Consider the following 18263-nt stretch of genomic DNA (forward strand, 5'->3'; position numbering starts at 1 on the left):
AGTTGCTTACCCAAATCTTTTAGCATAATTTACTTCTTAAATATTAATAAAATATTATTAAGCAACCGATAATGAGTTGCAAGGATAAAGATGCTCTAAGAAGCTTGCAAATGTTGAAATCTCAGATAAAACTTTGTGAAGACTGTCGAATATTATTTTGTACCTAATTGCTTCTTGTTTTATAACTTAGTAAAATTATTTTTATTATTCAAAAAGTGCTTGGCTCTCGTGTCTATATATACTCTCAATGATGCTATAAAATTTTAGTTTATCTAACTAATCTCAAGCACAAGGTATTGGTAGATATGGATCTCAAACAAGAAGAAATGCAAGAAAAAACAGTGAGAGTACAAGAAAGTATACCTAAGCTAAACTACAAGCTTAAGTTCGAACTTGTTAATTAATTCCAAACAAGTTAAAGTTGTAATTATAAAGTGATGAAGAAGAGAAGTAGCATATCATCAATGCAAGAGATAAACGAACAATACCAAGTAAACACCACGTAACAAAACACCTCGTATTACATCGAACAAGATATCAATGCTGCTAAAAACGTTTCTTTTTTCTAAGCACAAACGATAAAATAATTCAGTATATTGGCTATTCCCCACTGAGAGAGAAAGGAGCGGGTGAGGTGGTTGACGAAGAAGAGACTCCCCAAGTTTCGTCGATGTTGGGGACAGGTTCCTGTTCGTTTAAATAGCTCATTACCATCGCCATAGAGGGTCTACACTCGGGGTTCTGGTGGGTGCAAATCAGCCCAACAATGAGGGCTGCTCGTGCCCTTTCACTGTGGTAACGTGCTTGCAGCCTTTGGTCAACGGAATTCAGAATTTCACCACTTGAGTAGAAGGCCATGATCCATACCGGCAATTTGAAGTTAATGTATTTGGTAGGGCTCACACCTGAGACAATCTCTAGAAGTAAGACTCCATAGGAGTAAACATGAGAGGCTGAAGAAGGGTATCCGTTGCTTGTGAGTTCGGGGGCCATATAGCCAGGGGTGCCAATGATCACGGTGGTGTGTGATTGTGAACCGCGCTCGTAAAGCCGTGCAAGCCCGAAATCTCCCAATCTAGGGTTCATATCCTCGTCGATCAGGACATTGCTAGACTTGATGTCGCGGACCTGTTCCCCTTCCTCGTGGAGATAAAGCAAACCAGACGCGATTCCTTTAGCGATGTGAAAACGCATGGTCCATGACAAAACGGTGCCGGTTAGTCTCGGTACACTGTGGAGCAAGGAATCAAGCGAGCCGTTGGGGATATAATCGTAAACCAATAACATGTTGCTGTTACGTTTGCACCATCCTCGTAGTTTGACTAGATTCTTGTGGCTTAATCTTCCTAGACTCTCGATCTCTGCAACGAATTGTCTTATACCCTGCTCGCTACCATCAGTTATCTTCTTGATCAGACAGAGATGAAGAGAGGCTGACGGTTCCAAAGCCTCCGGATCCTATAATTCGCTCCTCGCTGAAGCCTTCAGTTGCAGTATGCAGCTCTTTGTAACTCATTCTGTGGGGGTGGTTGACTTCCCAATCTTCTAGAGTCTCTCCTCGCATCTTCGGGTAGATGAAGAAGTAGACCAGTAACACAATCAATATCAGCGTAATTGCCGATAGTGCCACAATCAGACCAGTTTCTTTAGAACTGTAACCACTCTTCCCTCCCGTATTCTCTGGACGAGGAAGGTCGGAGAGATCGAGCTTAGCTGCCTTTGGATTTTCTCCCCCACTGGAAAAACTCCACCCCATGATTTGGTGCGCACTTGAACGTTCACCTTCCCCCGTTGCTGCCGACGTACATTTCTTCTTCAATGATCCGGGACAACTTTGGAACCGGTAGCGAGATTGTTGGCCTGACCGGACTAGGAGTCATTTCCCCAGGGTAGACCGTTATATTCAGTGCTTTTGTATTTCCGTCATACGATATATCCGCTTTGATGGGGTCTCCAGTTTGGAGTAAAAGTTCTTCCTTCTGCTCGTTTTTGTAAAACAGGACAGGTCCTTCAAAATCCGACGTTAGACTATTGAAATTCACGCCGATATGGTTTCCCATTCTGTGATAACCATCGTTGAACCCTTGAACCGTGTCGAATTCAATGGCGAAAACATGATTTTTGGGGTTTCCGTTGGTGGTTTTGTTGACAAGTCCCATATACTGTCCGGAACCTGCTCTCCTACGATACGTAAAGGTGAACCCATAGCCTCCTTCTTTGGAGCTTGTAGGGTTTATTGCAAACACGATACATGTGCTGAAGGAACGAACACTTGCATTTCTGTGTGACTCCAGTAACCTCACCGCCTTCCAGTAGAAAGTTGTACCGACAGAGTTTGGTTTTCGGTCAGTGAGCCTGAGTAGTCCGTCACGATTTAGCTGAGCATCTCCTTCCATCCATATCTCTGATTGCCTTCCACTGAAACCTTGGAAAATAAACTCTGTTCTGGTATCCTCCGTTTTTGTTCTCTGACTCCGGACAGGGATGGTCAGAAGAAATAAGAGCACCAGCAGGAGCAGGAGCAGGAGTGATCTCCTACCCATTTGTAGAGAGAAGAAAAGGAGACGATGACGAAGAACCTCTATGTCGTTCCCTTTTGCGTAAAGAAATTGCTGTGTTGTATAATTTGTATTCAAAAGGAAAACGTGTGTATATATATATATATATATATATTCCCTATATATTTTCCATTAAAAGAATTGTAGTTGGGACTAGGCTTGATGAGCATTTCAGGTAGGACAAGACTTAGGTTCACCCCCTATGATGAATCTTTAAATTCACCACCTTCCTAATAACCAACCAAATTGCCAACTAGATTAATAATAAAAAATTAAAAAATAAATAATATCATATTTAATAATGATAATGTCACTATTTAATCCATGAACTCAAATTCTATACCCTAAATCCAAATTCTAAACCCTAAATTTTAACTTATAAACCCAAATACTATACCCTAAACCCAAATCTTAAACCCTAAACCCAAACCATAAATCATAAACCAAAAAATCTAAGGGCTTATTGCAAAAGTGACTCAAAACTTGAATTCAAACAGAAAACTAACCTTTTCTTTTGACTCATTTTTTTTTTGAGTTTTTAACCCCACATCTGCATTTTATCTACGAAAATGCCATTAACCCTTTTTTTTTTTTTTTTCGAAAATGGCTTCTTTACTGTCTCAACCTCATTTTCTTCAAGTATTTACAATATTGCCACTGCCATGAATAGTGGGAACAACCTTGTACGAACTGTTTGGAGCTTTTAATGCCCTTTAATGCACGTAAATCTCTTTACACTCTCTCTGTTTCAATTGTTATGAACTAAAAACAACATTTCTTTCACTTTCTCTCCATATTCATCCAAAAAACTGAAGCTTTTGATTCAAAATTGTTTGGAGCCATATTTCTTTCGTTTTGACTTACGGTTGCTTTCGTTTGAGGTTCTGGGTGGTTGGAGAAGACCCTGTGTGCAAACAAAGTCATCTCACCTAGTTGAAGGTACGAATTTGAATTTTTTTCAAAATCTGTTCGCGTAGAAGACTTACAAGTAAGTCATCTGTATGTAGAAGACTTACTGATGAGTCTTCTGGTCAAACGGACGACTTAAACTAAGTCGTCCAGCTTTGTTTGGTGAAAAAAAACAGTCCAGACGACTTATATATAAGTCGTCTACGAGAAACAGGCTAGTTTTGCATTTGACCGAATCGTGTCAGATCTTTGACTATTTCTGGACGACTTATAATTCAGTCGTCTCTCGGAAAGTTAAAATTTCAATATTTTATTAAACTAGACGACTTACGTGTAAGTCGTCTTAGGTTAGTTTTGTAGTTGAAAAATAAAACTTCATAATTTAATTTTTACCAGACGACATAATATAAAGTCGTCCCGTCAGAAGACTTAATTTAAAGTCGTCCGGGGAAAGCAAAATCGTCCAGAATTTTTCCCAATTAAGTCGTCCAAACCTTGCTTATCCCGGACGACCTTAAATTAAGTCGTCTAGCTGGACGACTTTTAGTTAAGTCGTCTGGAGAAAGTTAAATTTCAAGTTTTATTTTTCAATTACAAAACTAACCTGGGACGACTTACGTGTAAGTCGTCTAGTTTGAATAAAATATTGAAATTTTTACTTTCCAGAGACGACTGATTTATAAGTCGTCCAGAAATAGTCAAAGATCTGACACGATTCGGTCAAATGCAAAACTAGCCCGTTTTTCGTAGACGACTTATATATAAGTCGTCTGAATTTTTTTTTTAACAAACAAAGCCGGACGACTTAGAATTAAGTCGTCCCTTTTAATTTCAATTGCAAAAGTGACCTCTTTAGACGACTTACCTTTAAGTCTTCTGGACGACTTAAATCTAAGTCGTCTGCGATAATGTTTGTTGAACTTCTTCATTTTCTCTATGTTTACTAATGTGTTTTATTTTGAATATTTGCAGATGATTTTTAAGTTACATGCAGTGTATGGAGAATGGTTGTTGAGAGATTTCCGTTGGGATTTTGTGGTTGATGATCTCAAAGGAGCAAGATTGTTTTTATTGAATGAAGATTCAACACATGCTGAACTTGTTGCAATGGCTCAAGAAGATTATAACCTGGACATGAGATCAGTGACTGTGGAGATTAGCTACTCATTACCAGCAGAAATGATGATGACTCCAAGCAGTCCTCCCATTCATGTTACAAGTGATAGACAAGTTCGAAACTTGCTCGAGATACTCAAAACGCATAGAGTATGTCTTTGTGTATCAAGCCGCAGCAAGGTGGAAACGGTTTCAGAGAAAAGAGAAGAAGCTGGTGATAATGATGAAGCTGGTGAATGGGAAGAAGATGTTGGTGATAATGATGAAGCTGGTGAATGGGAAGAAGATGTTGGTGATAATGATGAGGCTGATGAATGTTTTGAAGATGTTGGTGATAATGAGTCTGTTGAAGATGAAAATCAAGATGGGGAGGAGGAAAATGGGGAGGAGGAAAATGGGGAGGAGGATGCTGATAACACTATTGTTGGTGAAACGGATCAGAATGGTGGGGATTACAGTCTTTATGGAAAGGTTCTAGATGAGGACGAGGAAGATGATGATAATATTTGTTTTGAAGAAATTGAAAAGACATATGCTAAGACAAATGCTATTGAAGGAGGAAAATCGGATTGTACCAGCATCTATGTCAACCAGAGTTTTGTTAGCAAGGATGCACTGCTTTCAGAGCTGCGGTTGACAGCAGTGAGGGGTAGGTTTTCTTTCAGAATATACAGTGTTTAGACTACCTTCTACTATCCTTCAAGTGTATTTTTGTAAGTCGTCCAGCTGGAAAACCTTCCAGACGACTTATTTGTAAGTCGTCCAGCTGGAAAACCTTCCAGACGACTTATTTGTAAGTCGTCCAGCTGGAAAACCTTCCAGACGACTTATTTGTAAGTCGTCCAGCTGGAAAACCTTCCAGACGACTTATTTGTAAGTCGTCCAGCTGGAAACCTTCCAGACGACTTATTTGTAAGTCGTCCAGCTGGAAAACCTTCCAGACGACTTATTTGTAAGTTAGAAAATCTATACAAGTTAGAAAATCAAATAAATCATACATGCCCACAAACATACAAATAGATTTGTGTAAACAAATAGTTCAAATATACAAATAGATTTGTGTATACAAATAGTTCAAATATACAAATTGATTTGTGTATCTATACAAGTTAAAAAACCTATACAAGTTAAAAAATCTATACAAGTTAAAAAATCTATACAAATTGATTTGTGTATCTAATCATACATGCCTACAAACATACCACCATCCTCATTATCTTTCAGATGCTGATCAACAAGCTCCGTCCATATAGCCAAGCCATAGTATCCCTCATAGTCTTCGCATTGGACCTAGCAAAGTCTTTAGGGCTAAAGGGGACCCAAGAGCATGACATTCAATGTACTTTGCAGCGTACACGCCACAATCACCATTGTTGGCCGTGGGTACATCTTTGAGGAGTCTCTCATAAGTGTATCGCTCCAACCCATGCATCTGGTCTCCGCACTCCACAATCAGATAAGGGACCATCTCGAGAAAAGGCTCCATTATCTCATCCCATCTTTCTGGTATGGTAGTTGAAGGTATGCTGTCCCAGACGACTATGTGCCTCTTAGGGATCGATATCCAAATAGCCACCCAATGTTTGTTGTCCAAGTTCAGTGGCGCATAGATATCATCAATGTCCTCCCCCCCACTTCTTGTTTGATTGGCAAAATGAAGGCATTGATCCGTCATACAAACTCGCCGCCCCACTAGGTAGCATTTTTCCTAAACCATTGTGATCAGACGACGATGTTTTGAAGACCAGATACTGTTCTCTCCAAGACTGGGTAAAGTTGTGATCCAGGAAGCACATTCGCTCGCTCCGGAAACATTGTGGGTTCTCCTTATACCTCTGCCTCAGCACATTCATCCAAGCATCTATATGCTGCATATAAAATAATACAAGTTAGAACCTTCCAGACGACTTACAAATAAGTCGTCTGGAAGGTTTTCCAGCTGGACGACTTACAAATAAGTCGTCTGGAAGGTTTTCCAGCTCGAAAACCTTCCAGACGACTTATTTGTAAGTCGTCCAGCTGGAAAACCTTCCAGACGACTTATATATTTACAAATCTATACAAAGACAAGTTACCAGACGACTTATTTGTAAGTCTTCTGGAAGGTTTTCCAGCTGGACGACTTACAAATAAGTCGTCCAGCTGGAAAACCTTCCAGACGACTTATATATTTACAAATCTATACAAAGACAAGTTACCAGACGACTTAAAGATAAGCAGAAGACTTACTACGTCTTCCAGCCATGCTTTGGATGTCCGGAGTTTTTGATACCACCAAGTTGGTGATGTACGTGGTTTGTCCTCTTCCTTAGTGAAATAATCACTGCAAACAAAAAAGCAATCAGTTTTGGTAGACTAAATCAAGCTATTATGGGTAAAGCAATCACTTACGGATCAGTTTTCAACCAATCAGCGAGCTCCTTCATCTTAGGTCTGTTTAGTGTGGGAAATGGATTATACTTTCCCACTCTAAGGAGTTTCCTTCTCTCTGCCGTATAAGGAGATATCTGCGTGGGAGCAGGTTTCTTCGTTCGTTCACTCCTTGCACGCACAGAAGCAGTGGGAGCTGTTTGGTCCAATACAACCAGGCTCGGTTCTGAAGCTGAAGCTGGATCGGTGGAAGCGAAGCTCGGTTGTTGATCGTTGGAAGCGAAGCTCGGTTGGTCAGTGGAAGTGAGAGGAACAATCTCTTTGGAGGTGACACCATCTGCTTTATCCTCCGGCAAGATCTTATATACCGAGATCGCCTCATCTGCTGTATCCTCCGGCAACAATCTCTGCAATAAAAGAGAACAAGTTAACCCTGGACGACTTAAATAAAAGTTGGGAGAGGATTTGGTTCCAGCTGGAGTTCAGACGACTTATTTGTAAGTCTTCTGGAAGGTTTTCCAGCTGGACGACTTACAAATAAGTCGTCTGGAAGGTTTTCCAGCTGGAAAACCTTCCAGACGACTTATTTGTAAGTCGTCCAGCTGGAAAACCTTCCAGACGACTTATATATTTACAAATCTATACAAAGACCAGACGACTTAAAGATTTGATATTAACCTCTTTGGGCAGAGGAGAAGGCTGTTTCTTTTGTGGAGAAGGCTTTTTCGTTTGAGGAGCAGGCTGTTTCGTCTGAGGAGCAGGCTGTTTAGTTTGAGGAGCAGGCTGTTTCGTTTGAGGAGCAGGCTGTTTAGTTTGAGGAGCAGGCTGTTTAGTTTGAGGAGCAGGCTGTTTAGTTTGAGGAGTAGGCTTTGCCTTTTGAGGAGCAGGCTGTCTGGTGGGAGGAGTAGGATGATTGGTTTGAAGTGGAGGCTGATCCTTTTGAGGAGTAGTCTGTCTGGTGGGAGGAGTAGGATGATTGGTTTGAAGTGGAGGCTGATCCTTTTGAGGAGTAGTCTGTTTGTTACTAGCCCCGGTTTCTGGGGCTTGTGGGGTAGGGTGTTTTTTACTAACCCCGGTTTCTGGGGCTTGAGGGGTAGCCTGATTGGTGACACCAACCTTCTTCTCCACAGCTTCCAATCTATCGGAGATCTTCCTAATCTCCCTGATGCACTTCTTAAACCCCTCTTTCATCATGTCACCTAAGTCCTTGAACATGTTTTCTAACTCCTCTCTGGTCACCCAACTAGCCTCTTCTCTAGCCTCTTCTGTAGCCTCTTCTGTAGCCTCTGTAGGAGCCTCTTCTCTAGCCTCTTTAGGAGCCTCTTTAGGAGCCTCTTTACGAGCTTTCTTCCGAGGTCTCTGATTGTCTTCCTCCACCTCCTCCACAACCATCTCTTTGGCTCTTTTCGATGGAGTCACAAACTTGGGTTTTGTACCAGTGACTTCCCAGCAATCCATGGTCCACTTCCACGGTCTCCGATCATACATCACTTTAATGATGTTCTCCGCGGGCACGTCATCAACCTCAGAGTCCCATTTTGGCCACATTTCACTAATGTCCTTCTCAACAAAGTTGATCACGCGGGTCTGCAGTAAATAGAAGAAGAATCGAGTTAGATATTTGAAACAAAATACTAAATAGACGACTTAATTATAAGTCGTCAACTAAGTCGTCCAGCTGGACGACCTTCCAGACGACTTATTATAAGTCGTCTACTAAGTCGTCCAGCTGGACGACCTTCCAGACGACTTATAATAAGTCGTCTACTAAGTCGTCCAGCTGGAAGACCTTCCAGACGACTTATAATAAGTCGTCTACTAAGTCGTCCAGCTGGAAGACCTTCCAGACGACTTATAATAAGTCGTCTACTAAGTCGTCCAGCTGGAAGACCTTCCAGACGACTTATAATAAGTCGTCTACTAAGTCGTCCAGCTGGAAGACCTTCCAGACGACTTATAATAAGTCGTCTACTAAGTCGTCCAGCTGGAAGACCTTCCGGACGACTTAATTAAGTGAAGATGGAAAGGTACCTGACTCAAGATAGCAGCTTTCATGAATCTGCGGCCTCTGCTGCCGTCGTAAGCCAGAATCGGTGGAGACGGACTGTTTGCTCTGGGTAGACCAATACTAGCACCCAATCCCGGAATAGCTTCGTACGCCCAGACCTGAAGAACTTGTATAAAGCCATCCACGGTGTAACAGCCAGTAATATCTTTGTTCCACAAAGAGTCCATCAGCACCTTAAACGCGACTCTCCCCCATGGATAATTCTCAAACCTTTCTAAATCCATCACTAGCCTTGCGAGAGTAGCTCGTGTAGCGCTTGAGAACTTTTTCCCTTCAATGAATCCAGTGAAGATGGAAAGGTACGCGAGTCGCTTGCGATCTTCCCTGGACCAATCCCCGCATCTCTTCAGTGCTGCTATTATCTGATCAGTACTTGGCCCAGCTTCCCGATGAACTCCCATCATCTCCCAGAAAGAAACCATCTGTGGGGTAACTTCACATTCTGGTGTCTCAAGGTCCTCGATGTAGTCGCAGTTTAGACCAGTGATGTTTTCAAACTCTAACAGTGAAAACCTCGCAGGTTCTGGACCAACGAGACACCACATCTCGTACTTCTTCTTAATGTCCAGCTTTAAACCGAGCAAGTGGTGAACCAGCCTTGAAGCCCAACCAAATCCCTGCTCCTTGAACTTGATGAAAACTCCCAATCTCGACTCCTTGAGCTCTTCAAATTCAGCATCAGTGAGAGCTTCCCTAAGAGCAGTATGCAACTTCGTGTTATCCGTATGATACGAAATGCTATTGTGGGGTTCTGGCTCTTCCCCTAATGTGTATAACCTACGGGGGAGTTCTGGAATATCCATCCTTTTTGTCTGCAAAATAATCAAAGACAACAATAGAAGTCAGAACACAAGCTAAATCAATCACGCCTTAATTGTTACTCCAGACGACTTAGTAGACGACTTAAATATAAGTCGTCTAGAAAGTCGTCCAACTGGACGACTTAGTTGACGACTTATATTTAAGTCGTCTGGAAAGTCTTCCAAATGGACGTACTAAGTCGTCCAGGTTGAAGACTTTCCAGACGACTTACTTACAAGTCTTCCAGTAGAAAAATTTCAAGCGGACCTGATTAGTCGCAGAAGGAGTTCGAGTACTCGTCATTGTGGTTATAGATCTGAAAAAATAAACGTGAAACGGTGAGAATGAGTAAATTGAAAGAGACAACGTTTTATGTTCATCTTTTCCACGAGTTTGATGACTTACCGGCGTTAGGGTTTACAGAGAAACGGCGCTACGGTTTACAGAGAAGAAGCGGCGGCGCTAGGGTTTAGAAGAAGCGGCGGCGCTAGGGTTTAGAAGAAACGGCGGTGCTAGCTAGTGTTTAGAGTAAGCGGCGGTGAGAACGTTGGTGAGCACGGTGGCGAGGGCGACGGTTTGTTCGGAAATAGTGGAAGCGGGGGCGCTAGGGTTTAGAGGAATCGGCGGCGCTAGGGTTAGAAGAAGCTGCGGCGACAACGGTGAGAATGAAGTGAGATAGATAGCCGACGTTGAGAACGATGGTTGTTCGGAAATAGTGGGAATTCGAATCGCCTTTGATATCGCCGGTGAGAGAGAACTGTTAGGGTTTCTGTTCGCGGAAAATGAAAAAAAAAAAAAAAATCACCTTATATATTGGGTAAATAATCCGGTTAGCTTTAAAAGTACATTGGTAAACTTTAAGGTTTGGTCCGGTTTAGACGACTTATTCTGGCTGATAATGTACATCAGACGACCTAATATTTAGTCGTCTGGGAACAGAAGACTAAATATTAAGTCGTCCAATACCCTAAAATGAACCCCTAAACTAAAATGACTAAATTAACTTACTAACCACGTTATAAAATCAAATTATACTTCAATAGTGTTTACTATACACAGAAACGAACACGCCTAGGTAATTTTAAAAATTTTCAAAAACGGTTTTAATGCTTTCCAAAATCTAACCCTAAGAACACATACAATACTACAACATATGTTGATGAAACATAAACTAAAGAATATCATGACTCACTACTTTCACTCATCTGGGCTGAAAACAATTGAAATTTGTTATATATTAATTTATATCTCTTAAGACATATGTTAATTACATAATTCCAATTTTTCACTTATCAAAATATTTTCTACAAAATTTTTAAATTATGTTTAAGAATAACTGTCCAGACGACTTAACTTAAAGTCGTCTGGACGACTTATTTTCAAGTCGTCTGTTTACAGACGACTTGCGAGGGGTAGAAACGTAAAAAAAAATCCGTTTTTTTGTTTGTTCACAAGGAGATAGTTGTAATTTCAATAGCCTTTTAAGTTACTTTTGCCTTTGACCCAAGTTGGGGTACTCTTTTGGGTTTGACTCCAAGTTTTGAGTCACAATTGGTAATTCTCCCAAAATCTAAACTCTAAACCCAAAACTATACCCTAAACTCAAACCCTAGACCCTAAACCCAAATCTTAGACTCTAAACCCAAACCATAAACCCTAAACCCAAACCGTAGACCCTAAACCCAAACCCTAGACTGTAACCCAAACCATGAACTCTAAATCCAAACTTTAATTCTTAACCTTAAATTTCAAAAGAACAACATCAATATTAATCTAAAATATTTAGGGTATAGGGTTTGGGTTTTGTATTTATGTTTTGGGTTTAGAGTCTAGGATTTGGGTTTACGGTATAGGTTTGGGTTTAGAGTTCAGGTTTTTGGGTTTATGATTTATGGTTTGGGTTTAGGGTATAAAGTTTGGGTTTATAATTTAGAATTTAGGGTTTAGAATTTGGATTTAGGGTATAGAGTTTGAGTTTATGGATTAGATAGTGACATTAGCATTATTAAAATTGACACTTTTTTTTTTTGGTTTTGAAAAAAATATTTAATATTTTTTAATCATTAATCTAGTTGGCATTTTGATTGGTTACTAAGGAGGTGGTGAATTTAAAGATTCACCATAGGGGGTGAACCCAAGTCTTGTCCTTTCAGGTATTAGTTCAGTTTGGGTAGGATATTTCGACTAGTATCGAATAGTTTGAGTAGTGGACTATATAGAACCGGATTTGAAAATTTAGGGATTGTATACAAAAAAAACTTAAAATAATATAAAAATTATTATAATTTTATTTTAAAATATTTAATCTAAATTATTATTACATGTGCAAATAAATTTTCATTTTTATTTATTTTTGTCTATTTTTTTTTAATTTTAAACTTACATTTTATACATAATCTTATATTATTATACATTATATCATTTCAATTTTTTTTAAAATTGGGTGGCTCATGAGATGGTGGCTCCATTCAATTGTTTCACACCAATAGGGTCAAGACCGGCTCCGGGGCTAGAAGATCCAAATAAGAACCAAAAAATTTTTGGTTCAAATCGGTACGTATATTTTCGGGTTCAGATTGGTTCAAAAAAAAATTAGGAACTGTCTAATATCCAGAAAAGTTCACTTCACATTTGATTCGGTTTGGTTATTTCAGGTCATTCGGAAAAAATATCAGCTTTTGCAGTTGAATTATTGAGTAATTAAATGATTCAGATACAATCCTTAAATAGTTCAAATTATTTGGAATATTTTGGATAAAAATATTTGGAAATTTTCAGATAATATCGGGTAATTCAAATAATTTTTGATAATTTGGGTTTTTCAAATACTTATGGGTACTTTTAGTAAATTTTTAAGTTTTATATATATTTATAATATATGTATATATAACTAATATTTCATATATTTAGGTACTCATTTAGTTCTCGGCTTGGTTTTAGCTTCGCTAAGTTATTTTAGATATATGAATATAAAAACTGCTAGGATATTTGAAGTTTCGATCACATTTCGGTTTAATTTATTTTGGTTTGAATTCTGTTTGGGTTTTGGTTCCAGTTTTTTTGCCTAGGCCTAGTCTAAACAACCTAGTCTGGACAATATACTGTTATCAGTGATCCATACAAAAAAATTAATTTATGAGTTCATTTTTCTTTTTATTTTCAAGAAAAATATATAATTAGTTATGAGAAAATAACTTTTAACTAAAAGACCTCAATTTTTCAAAGATTTAGAAATCTATTTTTAAACTTTTCTTATTTGATCAATTATTCAAAGAATTACTTGAAAATAACTGCTAATAGTGAATTTTAATAGCATTGCCATTTTTATTCAACTTGTGCTTCTAAGATAAATATAAAATGTTTTTGTTGATGATCAATTATTTTGATTTTTTCTTACAACAAACAGCTATTATATTACTCAGATCTGAAGTGGTATAGATAACCATATCGGAATATGCGTGATCTTGAAGTCAGGAAAGCATATCTGCAAAATCTTTATCTTCTCCAATTCTTTTGCAAAGCTTGGTCAAGCGTGAGAGTTTTTAATCATGGCGATTAACTCCTTGCAGTTTGTTCCAAAACTTTGGCATGTTGAATGTTGAAGCATATTCTCCACCGCCCATCTCAGTGCTTCTACTTCTGAGTGCAAAGTAGACTCGCGTTTAATGTAATTTCGTGTTCCTATAAGTTGAATCTTTCCAATGCTGTCCATTCATACCTATCCACATCCGCTGAACTGTGCTGTGGCTGTCCATGACCCATCTAGTATGAAAATATTATCCAAGCTTAAGACTTGGGGTTCCTCAATATTTTGTTCCTATATGGTAGGTGGCACAATCTCATTTGTATCAAACCAGGCTTTACATTCACTTTTTGCGTAACGAAATAATTCCATTGGATCCATGTCTCTCCCCTAAAAAGTTAGTCGTTTCTAACCTTCCATATATACCAGATTATCCAGGGATAATGATCCATATCTAATTCTTGCTCGATAATGTTATTCTTCCTCCAGAAGAGATAATCCACATTAGAATAAATACTTGGTGTATGAAAAGTTTTTGGGCTTGCTGGAGTTGTTGATAGGGACCAAGCCTGTAGGGCTGGCGGACATTCAAATATTGCATGGGTGACATATTCTTTTGGTTCTCCACAACGTGGAAAATAGTCATCGCATTTAATATTACGCCTTATTAGATTCCTCGTAACTGCCACATGACATGTTATAAGTTGCCATATAAGATGACATATCTTTTGAGGCGTTTTTATTTTCCAATCAAAGGTTTGAAGTTTTGTGATACTTGGTTCCAGTACCTCATTTTCTTCTCCTTTCGTTAATAAGTTCCGAGCTACCCAATATCCCGACTTTACTGTGTATTGACCATTCCTAGAGTAATCCAATAGAAAGTATCGCGGCGATGAGCAAAGCTTATGGCAAGAATCCTTATGAGAAGTATATCAGTAGGGCTAATATAATCCTCAATTAATTTGACATTCCATTCCTTTGATTTTTGATCGATAAGATTAGTGACTCTCATGTTCGGGTGTAACACTAAAGCTAAACGCCGAGCCGGACTAGCTGGTGTTGTGGGAATCCAAGGATCGTCCCACACCTTCACATCATATCCATAATGTATCTTCTACCTAATTCCCAAAAGCACTAGCTTTCGAGCAACTATTATACTAGTCGACACATAGGATGGGCTGTTTACAAAGCTTGCTCGTAATGGAGAACTTAATCTGTTGTATCTTCCCCTCAATACTTGGACCACTAGCGAATCAGGGTATTGTACTAGTCTCCACAGTTGTTTTGCTAATAAAGCCAGGTTGAACTCATGAATCATACGAAAACCAATCCCACCCTCCTCTCTTGGCAAACAAATCTTGTACCATTTTACACAATGAATTCATCTCTTTGGTGGATTCGAGCTACACCAGAACTGTGCAATGACGCTTGCTAGGTTCTCACATATCTCCATTGGGAGCAGGAAGCTATACATAACATATGTCGGGAGAGCTAGCAAGATAGACTTAATCAGAATTTCCTTTCCGACTTTTGAGAGATATACCTGTCCATCCATTCACTCTATGGATTAATTTGTCTTTAAGAAAGGCAAAAAATTTGCATTTAGATCCACTAATATCTTCTAGGATTCCTAAGTATGTCCTCATTCCTCCTTCATTCTGAATTTAAAGTGTATCTTTAATCTCTTGTCTGACATTTGCGTTGATCCTCTTACCAAAGAATAAAGAGGATTTCTTAAAGTTAATATATTGGCCTGATGCTTGTCCATATTTTCTGACTACTCTCATCACTTCTTCACAGCTATGTAGCTCCGTCTTACAGAAGAGAAGACTATCATCAGCAAAGAGAAGGTGGGATACCGAGGGATATAGGATTGGCACGTGAACGTAAATTTCTTATAACCAAATAGTAGGCCTGGAATTCTTCGGCTTAAACATTAGGTTTTTATGCGGAAAGTGATTTTTGACCTAAAATGACGCAGTCGGAAATCACAAAGGTTAGCAAACACTAACCATTTGATCAAAATCAAGTTCTCAAACAAGAACTTGAATAATAAAGCTCTGGAATCCACCAGAAAAGATAAAAGTTTGAAACTTCTAATGATAAGAATGTCTAAAACAGAAAACCTAAGACGCTCTTATATAGAGATAGTCTAAAACATAAAAAGGAAAACACCAAATAAAAGGAAAACCAAATAAAAGGAAAACTTCTAGAAAACAATAGATTATGAATACTAAGATTCTCCTATGTCAGTCTCCTCCATCTCCAAAGAACTCGACCCCGAGTTCTCTTCTTGATAAAGAACACCATCAGCATGGTATTCATAGATGTCAGCCACATTGAATGTATTAGAAATGTTCATGTCTTCTGGAAGTGCTACCACATAAGCATTATCATTTATCTTCCGCAAAATCTTGAATGTCCCATATTTGCGAGGCTGTAGCTTGCGATATGTGCCAACCGGGAATCTTTCTTTTCGTAGAAACACCATCACTTCATCTCCTTCTTTGAAAATCTTGACTCTTCTACACTTGTCTGCTGCTTCTTTATTCTTTTGACCAGTTGCTTCTAACTTCGTTCGAACGGCCTCTTTAGTTGCTAAAATATCCTCTGCCATAGCCTCAGCTGAGATACTAACTCCTGGAGCTTTAGGCAACTTAACCAAATCGACCACATGCTTCGGAATAGAAGTATAGACCAAAGAAAAAGGTGATTTCCCTGTAGCTGAATGCACGGCACTGTTGTAAGCAAACTCCACTTGAGGTAAAGTTAGATCCCATTGTTTCAGTTTATCTCCACAAACACTTAGAATCATATTCCCCAAAGTTCTGTTCGTTACTTCGGTTTGCCCATCAGTCTGTGGGTGAGCTGTAGAAATTCGTTTCAAACTGTTTCCAAACATCCTCCAAAGTGTAATCCAGAATTGACTGAGAAACTTGGTATCTCTGTCTGAAATTATTGATTTAGGAACTCCATGAAGACGTACTACTTTCCGAAAAAACAACTTGGCGATGTTAGAGGCATCTGCGGTCTTCTTGCAGGCGATGAAATGCGACATCTTGGAGAACCTATCAACGACCACAAACACAAAATCAACGCCTCGCTGTGTACGAGGCAAGCCTAGCACAAAATCCATGGACAAGTCTTGCCAGATATCATATGGGATCGGTAATGGCATATAAAGACCAGTGTTCTTAGATTGTCCTTTAGAAACCTGACAGACATAACACCTTTTAACTATAGCATCCGCATCTCTCCTTAAATGTGGCCAATAAAACCTTGCTTCCAAGCTAGCAATGGTCTTGTCTCTTCTCAAATGACCGCTAAGGCCGCCACCATGCAAATCTTGAATTAACTTTTCTCGTAGTGACGAGCAAGAAATTCACAGCCTGTCTCCTTTAAAAAGATAACCATCTCGTATGTGAAAATCTGCCGAAGGATGCTTCCCATTACATTTTCCCCATAATTCCTCGAATTCAGCATCGCGTTCATACAACTCCTTCAAAAACTCGAAACCCACAACCTCTTGTGCTAAGATAGTGAGTAAGGAAGCTCTTCTACTCAAGGCATCCGCCACCTTGTTAAGTGTCCCAGACTTATGCTGAATAATGAAAGGAAACTTTTGCAGAAAACTTACCCAACAAGCATGCATCTTATTTATCACTTTCTGGACTTTAGAGCTTGGTGGTCTGTAAATAGAACAAACTCTCTCTGAACCAAGTAATGCTCCCATTGTCGTAGAGCTCGAAAAACCGCATAGAACTCTTGATCATACGTACTCCAGTTTTGGCGAGCTTCACTTAACTTTTCACTAAAGAAAGCTATCGGGCGCTTCTCTTGCGATAAGACAGCACCTATTCCCACACCACTAGCGTCACATTCCACTTGAAACACTTTGTCAAAATCGGGCAAGGCTATTACTGGTGCCGTACAAAGCTTCTCTTTGATTAAAGCAAAACTCTCTTCTTGTTCGACTCCCTAATGAAACTTCCCTTTCTTCAAACACTCAGTGATAGGCACAGTAATGGTACTAAAATCTCTAACAAACCTCCTGTAGAAAGTAGCTAAACCATGTAAAATACATATCTCAGTGACTGACTTAAGAGTGGGCCAATCCCGTATGGCACTCACTTTGTCCTCGTCAACCTGAATCCCTTCTTCACCAATAATGAATCCAAGAAATAACAGTTTGTTGGTGCTGAAAGTACATTTTTTTAGATTGATGTACAACTGGTTTTCTTGTAACACCTGCAAAATCTGCTTCAGATGCTCCATATGCTCGTCTCTGGTTTTACTGTATATCAAAATATCATCAAAGTAAACCACCACAAAAGAACCAATGAAAGGGCGGATAATCTGGTTCATTAATCTCATGAAAGTGCTGGAAGCATTTGACAACCCAAAAGGCATCACCATCCACTCATATAATCCATCTTTACTCTTAAAAGCAGTCTTCTACTCATCTCCAGGCCTGATTCAAATTTGATGATAACCACTCCGAAGATCTATCTTTGAAAACACTTTAGAACCTTACAACTCATCAAGCATATCTTCCAACCGAGGTATAGGGAATCGATACTTAATGGTTATCTTGTTAATGGCTCTACTATCAACACACATCCGCCACTGGTTACCTTTCTTAGGAACTAGAAGAACCGGTACGGCACATGGACTCATGCTCTCACGAATAAATCCTTTTCTCAGCAAATCTTCAATCTGTTCTCCTAAAATTTCATTCTCCTTCGGGTTCATAAGGTAGTGGGGAAGATTTGATAGACTAGATCCTAGATGTTAGGGTATTTTTTGTGTAGGATCGTTTTAGTACTACGGAACACTAGAGAACTTGTATGAAAGAGTTGTAAATCGAGAGCAAAAAGATGTTATTGAGTTATTGATAGGAACTACAACGTTTTGTGGT

General features: G+C 39.3%; 1 pseudogene; it reads right to left on the reverse strand.

The window, feature by feature from the left end:
- Positions 1–600: 600 nt before the first annotated feature.
- On the reverse strand, positions 601–2543 carry LOC108829504 (lectin-domain containing receptor kinase VI.3-like; annotated as a pseudogene).
- Positions 2544–18263: the final 15720 nt, after the last annotated feature.

The sequence above is a fragment of the Raphanus sativus genome, chromosome 2 (assembly GCF_000801105.2).
Source record: "Raphanus sativus cultivar WK10039 chromosome 2, ASM80110v3, whole genome shotgun sequence".
Classification (NCBI taxonomy): Eukaryota; Viridiplantae; Streptophyta; class Magnoliopsida; order Brassicales; family Brassicaceae; genus Raphanus; species Raphanus sativus.